This window comes from Capricornis sumatraensis, chromosome 6, assembly GCF_032405125.1.
Source record: "Capricornis sumatraensis isolate serow.1 chromosome 6, serow.2, whole genome shotgun sequence".
Classification (NCBI taxonomy): domain Eukaryota; kingdom Metazoa; phylum Chordata; class Mammalia; order Artiodactyla; family Bovidae; genus Capricornis; species Capricornis sumatraensis.
The window spans coordinates 85,550,354-85,562,768 of record NC_091074.1 but is presented as its reverse complement, the minus strand read 5'-3'; positions in this window follow the sequence as shown (position 1 = coordinate 85,562,768).

Below are 12,415 nucleotides of genomic sequence, written 5' to 3'. Positions count from 1 at the left end.
GTTCTGATGAGACTGATAGGCAAGTGGTGGCAGACAAATGATCTTATGAAAGTGATGGTGATGCAAGGTACTGGATGATGTAAAGAACAGTAAACTCGCTGTCCAAGTGGACATGAATATGTCTAAGTGGATCTAAATAAAAGTGGAGAAACTTGAAGGCACATTTTTTTTATCCCTCATGCCATTCATTGAGATTCTGTGGAAGAAACTTCTTTAAAAGAATTCTATACGTGTGTGAAGGAGAGAGCAAGAGAGTCAGAAGGAATGTGAGGAGAATGATGATCTTGGCTTTTTACCATTTCAGCTTGGATGAAGTAGTGAAATGACCCCATAACTAGATAGTAAGTGGGACAGACGCTCTCGTACCTTCCTTCATGCCACTGAATCCATGACAGAAAGAAAGGCTCTGAAGCCTTCCACGCAGAGTACATACCAACACTGTGAAAGAAGAGAGTACAGTACAGAGCTTAGGGCACAGAGCATAGTGATTTTTCCATAAAATGTAAATGAAGACATGGAATGTTTTCATGGGATGGGCTACCTATAACCTCTCCTAACTTCAGCTCTACTATTAGTATAATTTCCAAAATGGCCATTCCAGTCCTACTCATTCATGGAGTCCTGAGTGCTTTATTAGACATTTAATTTTGTAAATAAATTTTTTAAAGTCAGCTCATGAAGACTTCAGTTGAGCAAACTATATTATAATTTGCTATTCAGTTTACAGGGTGGTCTTTCTCATGTGCATTGAGTGACTGATTTTTTATTTTTTTGTGACTTTTCTTTTAAATAAAGATTATTTGATACCTGAAATTTGATACCAATATAGAAATATATTTTCTGTAGGTTATTTGGGAAGTTTGCAAATGATCAGCTTTGAAATTGAAGTGGTTCCTCCCCTTGTTTATGACTTAAAGTCATATCTTCTGACATAAGGATGTGCCAGTATAGTCTGCAGAAAATTAGTTCCCTCTTCTAATCATGCTTAATCTCATTTTCTTTGAAGTTCTAACCATAACAAATCATCCAGCCCTTGCCCTTTTACATTAATATTAAATAACATTTTAAATTTATAGAATTAATATATTATGCATCATAAAACATTGAAAAATGCTGACAGGATAAACATCACACATAGTCTAGCCAAGTGGATTTATACTAAGGAGTAATGACTATATAATTTTAACATTTCCAGCTAACATCTCTTAGGCAAAAACTTCTTCACTGTTGAATAGAAATAGTTTTAAGTGAAGGACCTGACAGGATAAGGTCTGCTGAATTTAAACAACAGCTACCAAAAGTAAAACTCAGGTCCTGAAATGCCATTTTGTCAGGACAGATCAGTCTTTTAGAAATACTTGCTTTTCTTAGAAAACAGTCACCAGTTGCCTGAATCAAAGAGGAGAAGACTGCTTCCAAAGGTAGAAGATATATAATATAGTAAGATACAGAATTGAAAGCAAGTGTGTGAGTATATGTATATTCCATATTATTGGTATATACGTGTTTATATATGAATATGTGTATATATGTGTGTTTGTATACACACAACTGATATGCCCTTCATACACAGATGTTTTTATTTATCCCCAGTTGAGGAATTTGTGACATGGTATTATTCATTTTCCCTCTCTGATAACATAGTGGATAAAACCCACAGTCTCAAAGGTTTCAATTTTCCATGAAAACTACTGTGTGTACATTTGTGGTTTTATATACACACACATATGGCAAATACATATACACACACAATCTTTAGTGCTAATGCAAGTTGGATATGAAAAAAATGTAGGTGAAGTATTGTGTATTTCTGTCTGTGCTTGGAACATATTGTAAACTGTTATGTATCTGGAACATATTTTGTGGTTTGTCTAATATAAAGACAACTCTGGGAAGAAGTCAAAATGATTGATTTCACTGAAAAACTAGAGATCTGGGGGCCACGTTACCTATGGTTGGAGCCTTATCTTTGTACAGTGAAATTTGCATTTCTGTGTCAACATCCAGATTGTTTTATATGTTAATATGGTGGCAGGAATCCCTAATAAAAATACTCTGGGGAAAAAATGTTTCTGCAATCATTCAGTTTTATTCAAAGTAAAGTTGTATAAATAGCCTGTTGGAAAATACAGAAAGGTACCATCTGGTGCCATGAAATGAGGTCACCCTTGAATGGTGATACTATGAAAAGAATGGCTAATGGATGGGATTAACACTTTGCAGAAGTCACCCATGCTAAAAGGCAAAATATTGAATGCACTGGAAATGCATCCAAATATAGAAGACAGAATAGTTAGCGGCATCAAGATAGAAAAGCACAGGAAAAAAAAACAGAAAAGGGTTTTTTTCTGTGACAGGTAGGTGGGAGGACTTCAGAGTGCTAGCAGTAGGTCCTTACTTCCTGTGCCAAAGAGAGCTACGTCAGACTCGACTCTGCAAGACGTGCCATTAAACGTCTATCGGTTCTCAGGCCCTGGAAGAATTTTCCTATCCTACTCCTGTCTTCCCTGCATGTGTGGTCTAAAAGGCCCTCTTGCTTTGGTTTGGCACAAAGCTAATGATTTAACACCTGACAGTTAAATCAGAAGGTGTCAGTTACTCTGAATGGAGTCAAAGGGACTCTCTTTACTACAGGAACACCATAGGTGTCCAGCTGAATTATACCCTAGCTGTGTGGCCTAGTGGGGTTTTTTTTTCCAGTTTTACCAAGATATAATAGACATATACCAGTATATTATTTTAGGTAGGTAATGAATTGATATGTGTATATATTGCAAACTGATTACCACCATAAGTTTAGTCACTGTCCATCACCTCACAAAGTTAATTTGTTTTCCCTTGTGATAGGAACGTTTAAGATTGCCAACTCTCTTAGTAACTTGCAGGTATACAATACAGAATCATAACTAGAATCACCAAGCTGTACATTACATTCCCAGGACTTATTTATCTTATAACTAGAAATTTGTACCTTTTGACCCCCTTCATCCATTTCACCCATCCAGGGGTTGGGGATGGGTGAAGTCTACCCAGTTCTTTCCTCAGCAGTCCTCAGGGGTCCGAGCACCAGAGCACAGGAAAGGAAAGGAATTTGGTGGTCATTGTTCAGGCATGAGATGTCAGGAGTCAGTCCCGAATCCACCAGCTCTAGCCAGCACCTGTGTTTGCATTGTGGCTGCCGACTGGGAGGCTCATACAAAATAGCCCCTGGCCACTTGTTCACTGAGCAGTCCAGGCTCCTAAGCCACCCTTACCTCTTGGGAGAAACCTTTTTCCTTATTCGTACATTCCTTGCTCAGCCAATCAAGGCAAAGATCTCCTAACTACAGTACAGCATGGAAGGAGAGTACTGGGGAGAAGCTTCTACCAGGGTGACCTCAGTTGGGATGGTTGTGGTTGATGAACTTGAGACTCTTGGGACCACCTTTCTCTACTGGGTGGAGATAATGTGCTAAAGGACCCTGCTTACTTGTCCTCCTGCTTCTTCTCTCTCTTTCTGTTTCTCTTGGACCTGCTTTGGGGCTTCCAGTCTACCTGCAGTAAACAAACCCAGTGGGACCTGCCCGTGGTGAGCCCACCCAGGACTCAGCTCTCCACGTTCCAGCCTCGGTCTGCAGTGGGGTGGGTAAGTTTGGTTAGCCCCACCCAGTGGGCTCAGCTGTCATCACTTCAGAGAAGATGAAAAAACCTCACTTGGGCCTCAAATCCCAGCTGTGTTCTTCAATTCGTCAATAAAGCTGATTTTAATCCTCTTCTGGCCATTATGTATATTGTCTATGGAGAAGTGGGGTGGGCGCTGGGGAGTGGTTCAGGGTCTCTGTCACCTCCAGTGTTGCAAACAAGGCAGGAGCAGAGGAGGCTGCTCCTGGCTGAACCTTAAACATCAGACGATGTCTGCCAGGATATGGGCCCTGTCAGCCCTTAAAGTTGGGTGAGGAAACTTGGGATTTAAGACAGGATGTCCCCGACAGGCTCCATTCCAAGAGCCCATTTGTAAGTTCAATTTGTTCATAGTTCACAAAGTTAGCCTACGTACCCAACTAACATAATCAGCTATATATTACTGTACTGTAAGAGATTTATAATACTTTTCACACAAATAATACATTAAAAAAAATTAAGCAGACATTTTTAATCTAACAGTCCAGTACCTTGAAGAGTACAGTAGTACAGCAAAACAGCTGGCACACAGGGGCTAGCATCAAGTGAAGAGGCAAGAAGGGTTACTGACAGGAGCAGGGAGAGGAGGTGAGAGATGGCAGAGCTGAAGGACCATTAGCAATAGGAGGGCAAGCTGCAATTTCACTCACATCTGACGTTGATGGAACAGATTCTGGTTCCTTGCTGGATTCAATTCTGCCTGTCCTCTTGAAGAAACAATCCAGTGATGGCTGGCTAGTAGCTCTGTTTTACTCATCATAGATGACACAATAGTGCTGGACTGCATTCTGGATGGCTGCTGCAGCCTTCGTGTACCGTTCTAAGTCCAGGTCCTGTACCTTAAAAACTAACAATGCCTCCTCAAATAAAATCCCCTTGCCATTTCCTGCATAATGAACCTCTTCAGTTCTTCAGTTATTTCTTCCTCTTGTCTCTCTTCATCCTTTCTCTGGGCCTCCAATTCCTGGTGTCTCTTGCCAGTACCAGCTACATCACCACTGCTTTTATGCTTGCTTCCGAACATCCTGGACTTTATATAAAGATACTGTACTCTGTAAAGCACACAAAAGTACAACCACTTTAGAGGATGCGTGCATATGACAATGTACGCCAGACACATGAACTTACATGACTGGATATGCAAATGTGCATTCACATTTTTGAAAGTTCGCAACTTGAAGGGGACTTACTATATGTGGTGGACTTCCTGTATTAGTAAAGAACAGGAGTTTTCTTGGAACCACACATCCCTCTTCTTTATCTGTAGCTGATGCTGACCTCAAAAATCTCTGGAACGAGAACCAAATCCATTTTTCCTGATTGCAAAGGAAAACTCTTAGTATTTTAAATAGGATACAGCATATGCTTTGTATGGATACCAAGTACTAAAACCTGTCTTGCAAATTACAGCAGCTCCTCCAGCTAACATGGCTCATCTTGATCTCTTCATCCACAAGCACTATGATTTTGATCATCCCAAGGGTTTTGAGCTTTCTAAAGAGACTACACTTTAAGGGAGAGAACATACTAACAAACTAACATTGGTTTCCACTTTGCTAGGCCGTTATAGTTTTCGTAGTAAGTTAAAAACACAGCATCCTGGTTTAGGGGTCAGTCTCCCGTCACTTCCATGGTGTGAATCAACTCCCTTCCATGCTCAGTCAGCCTCAGTGTCCTGAAAACCCTGGGCTGCTGGCTCTGCAGAGTTGCAAACCAGACCCTGAACAGTGGTGGCCACAGAGAGGTACTGCTCCCTGGTTCTAAGGGTTTCTATTTATTGTCCAAACCAAGACTCTTTTGAGAGTGAAAAGGGGTGTTTTTAAAGAATATGTCACAGCAATGGGTAAAGAATATGTCACAGCAATGGGTATTAACTAGGACTTTTACCATTTGATTTCCCTGGTGGCTCAGGTGGTAAAGCGTCTGCCTACAATGCGGGAGACCCGGGTTCGATCCCTGGGTCGGGAAGATCCCCTGGAGAAGGAAATGGCAACCCACTCCAGTACTCTTGCCTGGAGAATCCCATGGATGGAGGAGCCAAGCGGGCTACAGTCCATGGGGTCGCAAAAAGTCGGACATGACTGAGCGACTTGACTTTTCCAATGCTCTGTCTTAGGGTTTTACCTCGTAAGCTAGAATGCCCTCTTTCAACAATTCCTCCAGCTTGTTTCCTCTTAAATATGGATAATGTGAAACAGGGAAGGATTATTGCCCTGTAGTCATAGATCTCCTACTTGTATCAAGCATCAGATTAAAAATCATGGGTTTTGGGGTGGGACTATAAATGACACAGAAGATTATTTTAAAAGAGGTTTCTGGCATTGGATATTTAGTGGTACACATTCAATTTGTTTACCATTTGTAATGATGAATTTCTTATTTAATGTGAAACAAGTAAAGAGTTAAAACAATCTCAGGGTTGCTTTTACCTGTGTAGTCACGAATTTGACACTTCCAATCAGCACGTACAAGTGATGATGGTCAGTGTAACTGTGAGCAACTGAGTCACACTAAGTACACTCAAGACAGTTACGCCAAAACCAACTTGCTCATTTATAACAAGAGGTGTCAGTCATCCTGACACTTGTCTGATGCTAGATACTCCATGCATGACCCTCCTAAAACATAAGCTGTAATGTGAACCAAACACTATTAAGTCCAAGGAGTCACAGCTAGAAAGCTGCTTCTTGGGGAAGTCTGCCCAACAGACATGCCTGTCTCAGGAGGGCTGGGGATTATACACATCTTACTCAAAATCTCCCATTTTTGCAAATTTCTTGTGGCGGAGGCTGGCAAGGGATCTCCAAAACCATTTCTTCTTTATGCTGTGCACAGAATTAGACTACATTTCCCAGGGCTCGTGTACATGGGTATGGCTGTATTCCCAAGTTCTGGCTGTTGGAATTTGCATGGGAAGTGATCTGTATCACTTCTAAGCACTGGACTAAATGTGAGCCTTTATGAGCCACTGGATGTCAATACCTGCCAGCAACCTAGATCCTTGAATGACCGTGGAGCAGATCACCCTACGTGCATGCATGCATACATGCTAAGTCGCTTCAGTCATGTCTGACTCTGTGCGACCCTATGGACTGTAGCCCACCAGGCTCCTCTGTCCATGGAATTCTCCAGGCAAGAATGCTGGAGCAGGTTGCCCTGCCCTCTTCAAGGGGATCTTCCTGATCCAGGGATTGAACACTAGTCTCGCGTCTCCTGCACTGGCAGGCAGGTTCTTTACCACTAGCGCCACCTGGGAAGCCCAGAGCACCCTATACCTCACCCTAAACCAGACCCATCTTAGACTGTTACTTGGGCAACAAAGTCTTAACTGGCAATTTCCAAGGCCACTGTTGTTACCACTCCTTCTCCCATGACTTAAGTTGTCTAGCTTGCCTGAGGAAGGGAAGTATAGCTGACAGCAGGTAGAGGAGGAACTGCCCAGGACAGGAACGACCCAGAAGATTCCACTGGATAATTCCCTGTGCCTGAGAGTACAAAAAGAAGGATTAGGGCCTACTTTTGATGCTAATATATCTTGTCACTCTTGCTTTCAGGGGCTCAATTGGAATCTCACATAGTTAGAACCCAAGGTAGCCCACCCTGAGGAGCAAGATGACACCTGACTGAGAACTACTGGATTCAGGAGTGGTTTTACAGGCACACATGTGATCTGTGAACTTGAACAGGGCCCTGCTCTCAAAAGTTTGGTTTAATGCTCTGCTTGCACATCATGACATTCTTAATAATATCCTGGAACTAGTGTTATGTCAGTGCACTCCAATAAGATAACAAAACATGCAAGAGATCAGTCAGGCAACAGTGGGCACCATGCATACTGAGCATTTGATCTGAGTGCCAGGCACACACATGTGCGTGCACACACACACACACACACACACACACATGGCAGGCTGAAACCCCAGGTGTCCCTGAGGGGTCTCTGTGCACCAGAACCTAAGCCCAGATCCTGGCAGTGCAGGCAGCTGCAGTGGAAGCTGGCCCCGGGAGAAAGGAGGTTTTGCAGAGGGAGAGCACTACAGCCTGTGGTGGGAGGCCAGCTTGCCCGTTGGTCCCTGGAGCCCATCTCTGAAGCATCAGCACAGATTTTTTTTTTTAAGCACTTTACAGTTAATTAACCCTCACAATAATCCTATTAAGTAGGAACTATTATTACTCTTTTTAATTAAAATTTTAAACTGAAGTATAGTTCACGTACAACATTATGTTAGTTTCAGGGGTACAAAATAATGATTTGACATGTGTACATACTACAAAATGATCACCACTATAATTCTAGTTGATTCTGTCACCAAACATAATTTTTTTTCTTGGATTGGCCCAGATATTAACTCTCTGGTCTGAGTGATGAGACAAAAGACCTGCCACCACTTAGGTCGTTTACTTTGTCATTAACTAATTATAACATAAAAGTGTATACATGGATATTGCAATAAGCTAGATCAGAGACTAATTAGGAGTTTTCAAAGAATTTACAATCATTGGTCTTGAAAATCACTGAACATTGCAAAATAAATATCCAAAGTCTTGGAAATAGAAATTAAATTTTAAGATCCTCACATTTCACAGAAAAGGACACTATTTTCATAAAAAAAATAAAAATAAAAAAACTTGCATGGACTGGCTACTAACGGACAAGTGTACCATTATTTTTTCTTGTGACTGAAGATATAATATTAGAATGCATAAACAGGCATTTTAAATTTCATACAAACTATGAAACCACTTTTAGCTTCTCATACAATCTCTGCAAGTTATAGGAAAGGTCAGAAAAAACAGGAAAATGCCATTATATATAATTAACATTTAAACCTAAAATCAAACTTACAAAAAACTGATTTGCGGGAAGCATTAAAACATTTTAGAAAAATTTTTATAGAAGAACCACCAGCTCTAAGATATATTTGAATTTATATTTCAAAATAACTGATCAGAACTATTGTAAAGTTGTTAAAGCCTATGAAATACTCTTTTTTTTAATTTTTATTTTTACTTTATTTTACTTTACAATACTGTATTGGTTTTGCCATACATTGACATGAATCCACCACGGGTGTACATGCGGTCCCAAACATGAACCCCCCCTCCTACATCCCTCCCCATAAAAGTACCAATAACAGTTGCATCAACAGAGATCCTTTTCAAAATTAAAGTTATCAAAAATTACTTGTGATCTTGCATTTGTTAAAAGCTCTGATGTTATTTTCAATTATAGCAATTGAAAATGAAGTTACTAAAATAAGTTTTAATGGTTTAATAAATGAATTTGCAGAAAAGTGAAGCTTAAAATTATGTTGTAATCAAGATATATTTATATTGATATATGAAGGGCACTGTTATTTTATTATACAAAATCATGGCACTAAACTATTATTTTCCACAATTTGTAATATTACTTGTTGAAATACATAAATGTTGTTACATATCTGTCACTTGTTTTCTAATAAAATACTTTTAAAAGAAAAACTTTTATATTTTGTGACTCTACACTTTACCCCTGTGTTTTGAACAAGGGGCTCCACAGTATCATTTTACACTGAGTCCAGCAAATGTGGGCTCACTGAATTGACATATTGACAAATATGTCACTGGCCTTGACTGTGTTAAAACAATGGAGGGAGGAAACGTTGGAAGAGAATACTTTAATGACTAGAACTGAAGTCTAGATTTTAAGTGTGAAAATCAAAGACACATGGGCTAATTCTTCCTTTTCTTTGAAGAATTTAAAACCATCTAATGATAAAGAGTCTGTCTTACAGATAAGATTTTCTCTTTCTTTATAAAGAAGGGAGGGAGATATCTTTTTGCTAATATTTTTATTTTCTCAAACTTTGGTGACTAGATTGGGTTAAATTCGGTGGCTCTAAGTGAAGGAGAATGTGTAGAAGTTAAAATCAGTATCTAGGATTTAATAAAGCCTTTTCTGTATAATTGAGAAAGTAGATGATCCTAATTACAGTGTGACAAATCCTTCTGCAGGTCAGGTTATTACTAATTCTTTGTTTTAAATAAAATTTAAATAATAGCTAGCTGAATTGATGAAAGCAAAAACTGATTCTCTGAAAAGAATAAAATCAGTATGCTTCTAGACATGCGAACTAAAAAAGAGAGGAAGCGAGAATATGCAAATTACTAATATCAGAAATGGAAAGAGGACATCATCACAGATTTCATGGACACTGAAAAGATAACAAAATACTATGAACACCACCATGCCCACAAATTAAAGTAGATGAAATAGACAGATTTCTTGAAACACACAACCTGCTAAAAATCACAAAAGAAGAAATAATCTGAGGAGTACATTTACTAAAGAAATCAAATAATTAACTAATAACTTTCCAAAAGCAAAAGCAGCTGGTCCAGATAGGTTCATTGGTGAATTCTACCAAAAGTTTAATGAAGAAATTATATCAATTCTCTACAATCTCTCTCAAGAGTTTAGAAGCAAAAGGAATATGTCCTAAATAATTTTATGTGGTCAGAATCACTCTGATACCAAAATCAAAGGTCTTGTTAAAAAAAAAAAAATTACTCACCAATCTCTCTTATAAGCACAGATATAAAAACCATCAACAAAATATTACCAAACTTAATGTAACAATGTATAAAAAGAACTTTATACAAGGGAGATTTATCCTCATTATGGAAAGCTGGCTCAACATCCAAAATAAATTAATATAATCTATCACATCAATATGAAAAAAAAATCACAGTCGTATTAATAGAGGCAGAGAAAATTTTGTAACAAAATTCAACACTCATTGATGATAAAAACTCTCAGAAAACTAGAGGGGAACCTCAATTTGACAAAGAATAGATGTAAAGAATCTATAACTAACATCATACTTAATGGTGAAAAACTTGAAGCTCTCCCACTGAGATCAGGTGCTAGGCAAGATTATCCCCTCTCAGCACTCCTTTTCAACATCATACTGACAGTTCTAGCCAATGCAGTTTAAGACATGGAAAAGAAATAAAAAGTATACAGATTTGGAAGGAAGACATAAAACTGTCTTTGTTCTCAGGTGACATGATAGTCTATGTAAAAAAAATAATAATAATAATAAAGAATAGCCAAAATCCCTCCTGGAAGTAATAGACAATTATAGCAAGAAAGCAGGATACAGATTAATATACAAGTTGATTGCTTTCTTATATACCAGCAGTGGACAAATTGAATTTGAAATTTAAAATACAATACCATTTACATTGTGCTGTGCTCAGTGGCTCAGTCATGTCTGACTCTTTGAGACCCCATGGACTGTAGACCACCAGGCTCCTCTATCTATGGAATTTTCAAGGCAAGAATACTGGAGTGGGTTGCCATTTCAGAGGTTGCCTACTCCAGAGGATCTTCCCAACCCAGGGATCAAACCTGCATCTCTTGTATTTCCTGCATTGGTAGGCAGATTTTTTACCACATAGATGATAAGTGAGGAAAACTAACAAACTCTGATTAATGGAATCAAGGAAATAATTAAATAAATGGGGAGATATTCCATGTTTATGGGTAGGAACACTCAATTTTGTCAATGTATAAATTCTCCCCAACTTGATTTATAGATTCAGTCAAAATCCCAGCAAGTTATTTCATGATATTGACAAACTTATTATGAAGATTATATGGAGAGGGGGAAAAGACCCAGAATAGACAATACACTATTGAAGCTAAAGAACAAACTTGGCTTGCTGATACTACCTGAGTTCAGCTCTTTACTGTAAAGCTATGGTAATTAAGACTATTTGGTACTGGTGAAAGAATAGACAAGGAGATTAATGGAATAGAACAGAGAGACCCAAAATAGAATCAAATAAATTTAGTTAAACTTCTCTTTGACAAAGCTAAGGCAAAACAGTAGAGCAAAGACAATCTTTTCAATAAATAGTGTGGGAACAACAGGACATCCACTTGCAAAAGAGAACCTAGGCAGAGAATATACACTCTTTGCAAAAATTAACTCAAAATATAAATCAGCTCTATTTCAACAAAATAAATTTTAAAAATTGACTCAAAATGGACCACAAACCAATATAAAACACTAGAAGACAACACAGGAGAAAACCTAAATGAAACTGGGTAATACGGTGATGACTTTGGATATATCACCAAAGGCACAATCCAGGGAAAAAAATGATAAGCTATTTCATTAAAATTTAAAACTTCTGCTGAGAAAAACATTGTAAAGAGAATAAAAGGCCACAAACTGAAAAGATTTTTATATACATCTGATAAGGAACTATTCTCCAAAACATACAAAGAACTCTTAAATCTCAGCAATAAGAAAATAAACAACCTGTTTAAAAAATGGGTCAAAGATCTTAACAGACCATACACTATTCTTTAAAAAAATAAAATCAATAAAAATACTGCTATGGAATAAGCAAACTTATGGTTACCAAAGGGAAAAGGGGGAGTATAAATTAGGAAGTTGGGATTAACAGATTATATACTACTGTATATAAAATAGCCATCAACTGTATAGCACAGAGAACACTATTCAATATTCTCTAATAATGTATATGGGGAAAGAATCTTAAAAAATAGATATATGTATACGTATAACTGAATCAATCTGCTGTACACCTGAAACTAACACAACTTTGTAAATCAACTACACTCCTATATAAAATAAACAACAACAAAAATGTGATACAACAAAGAAAGCTTTACTCTAAAACAATGGTATGTCTAGGTCACACACTACACATATGTTCAACTTTTTAAGAAACTGTC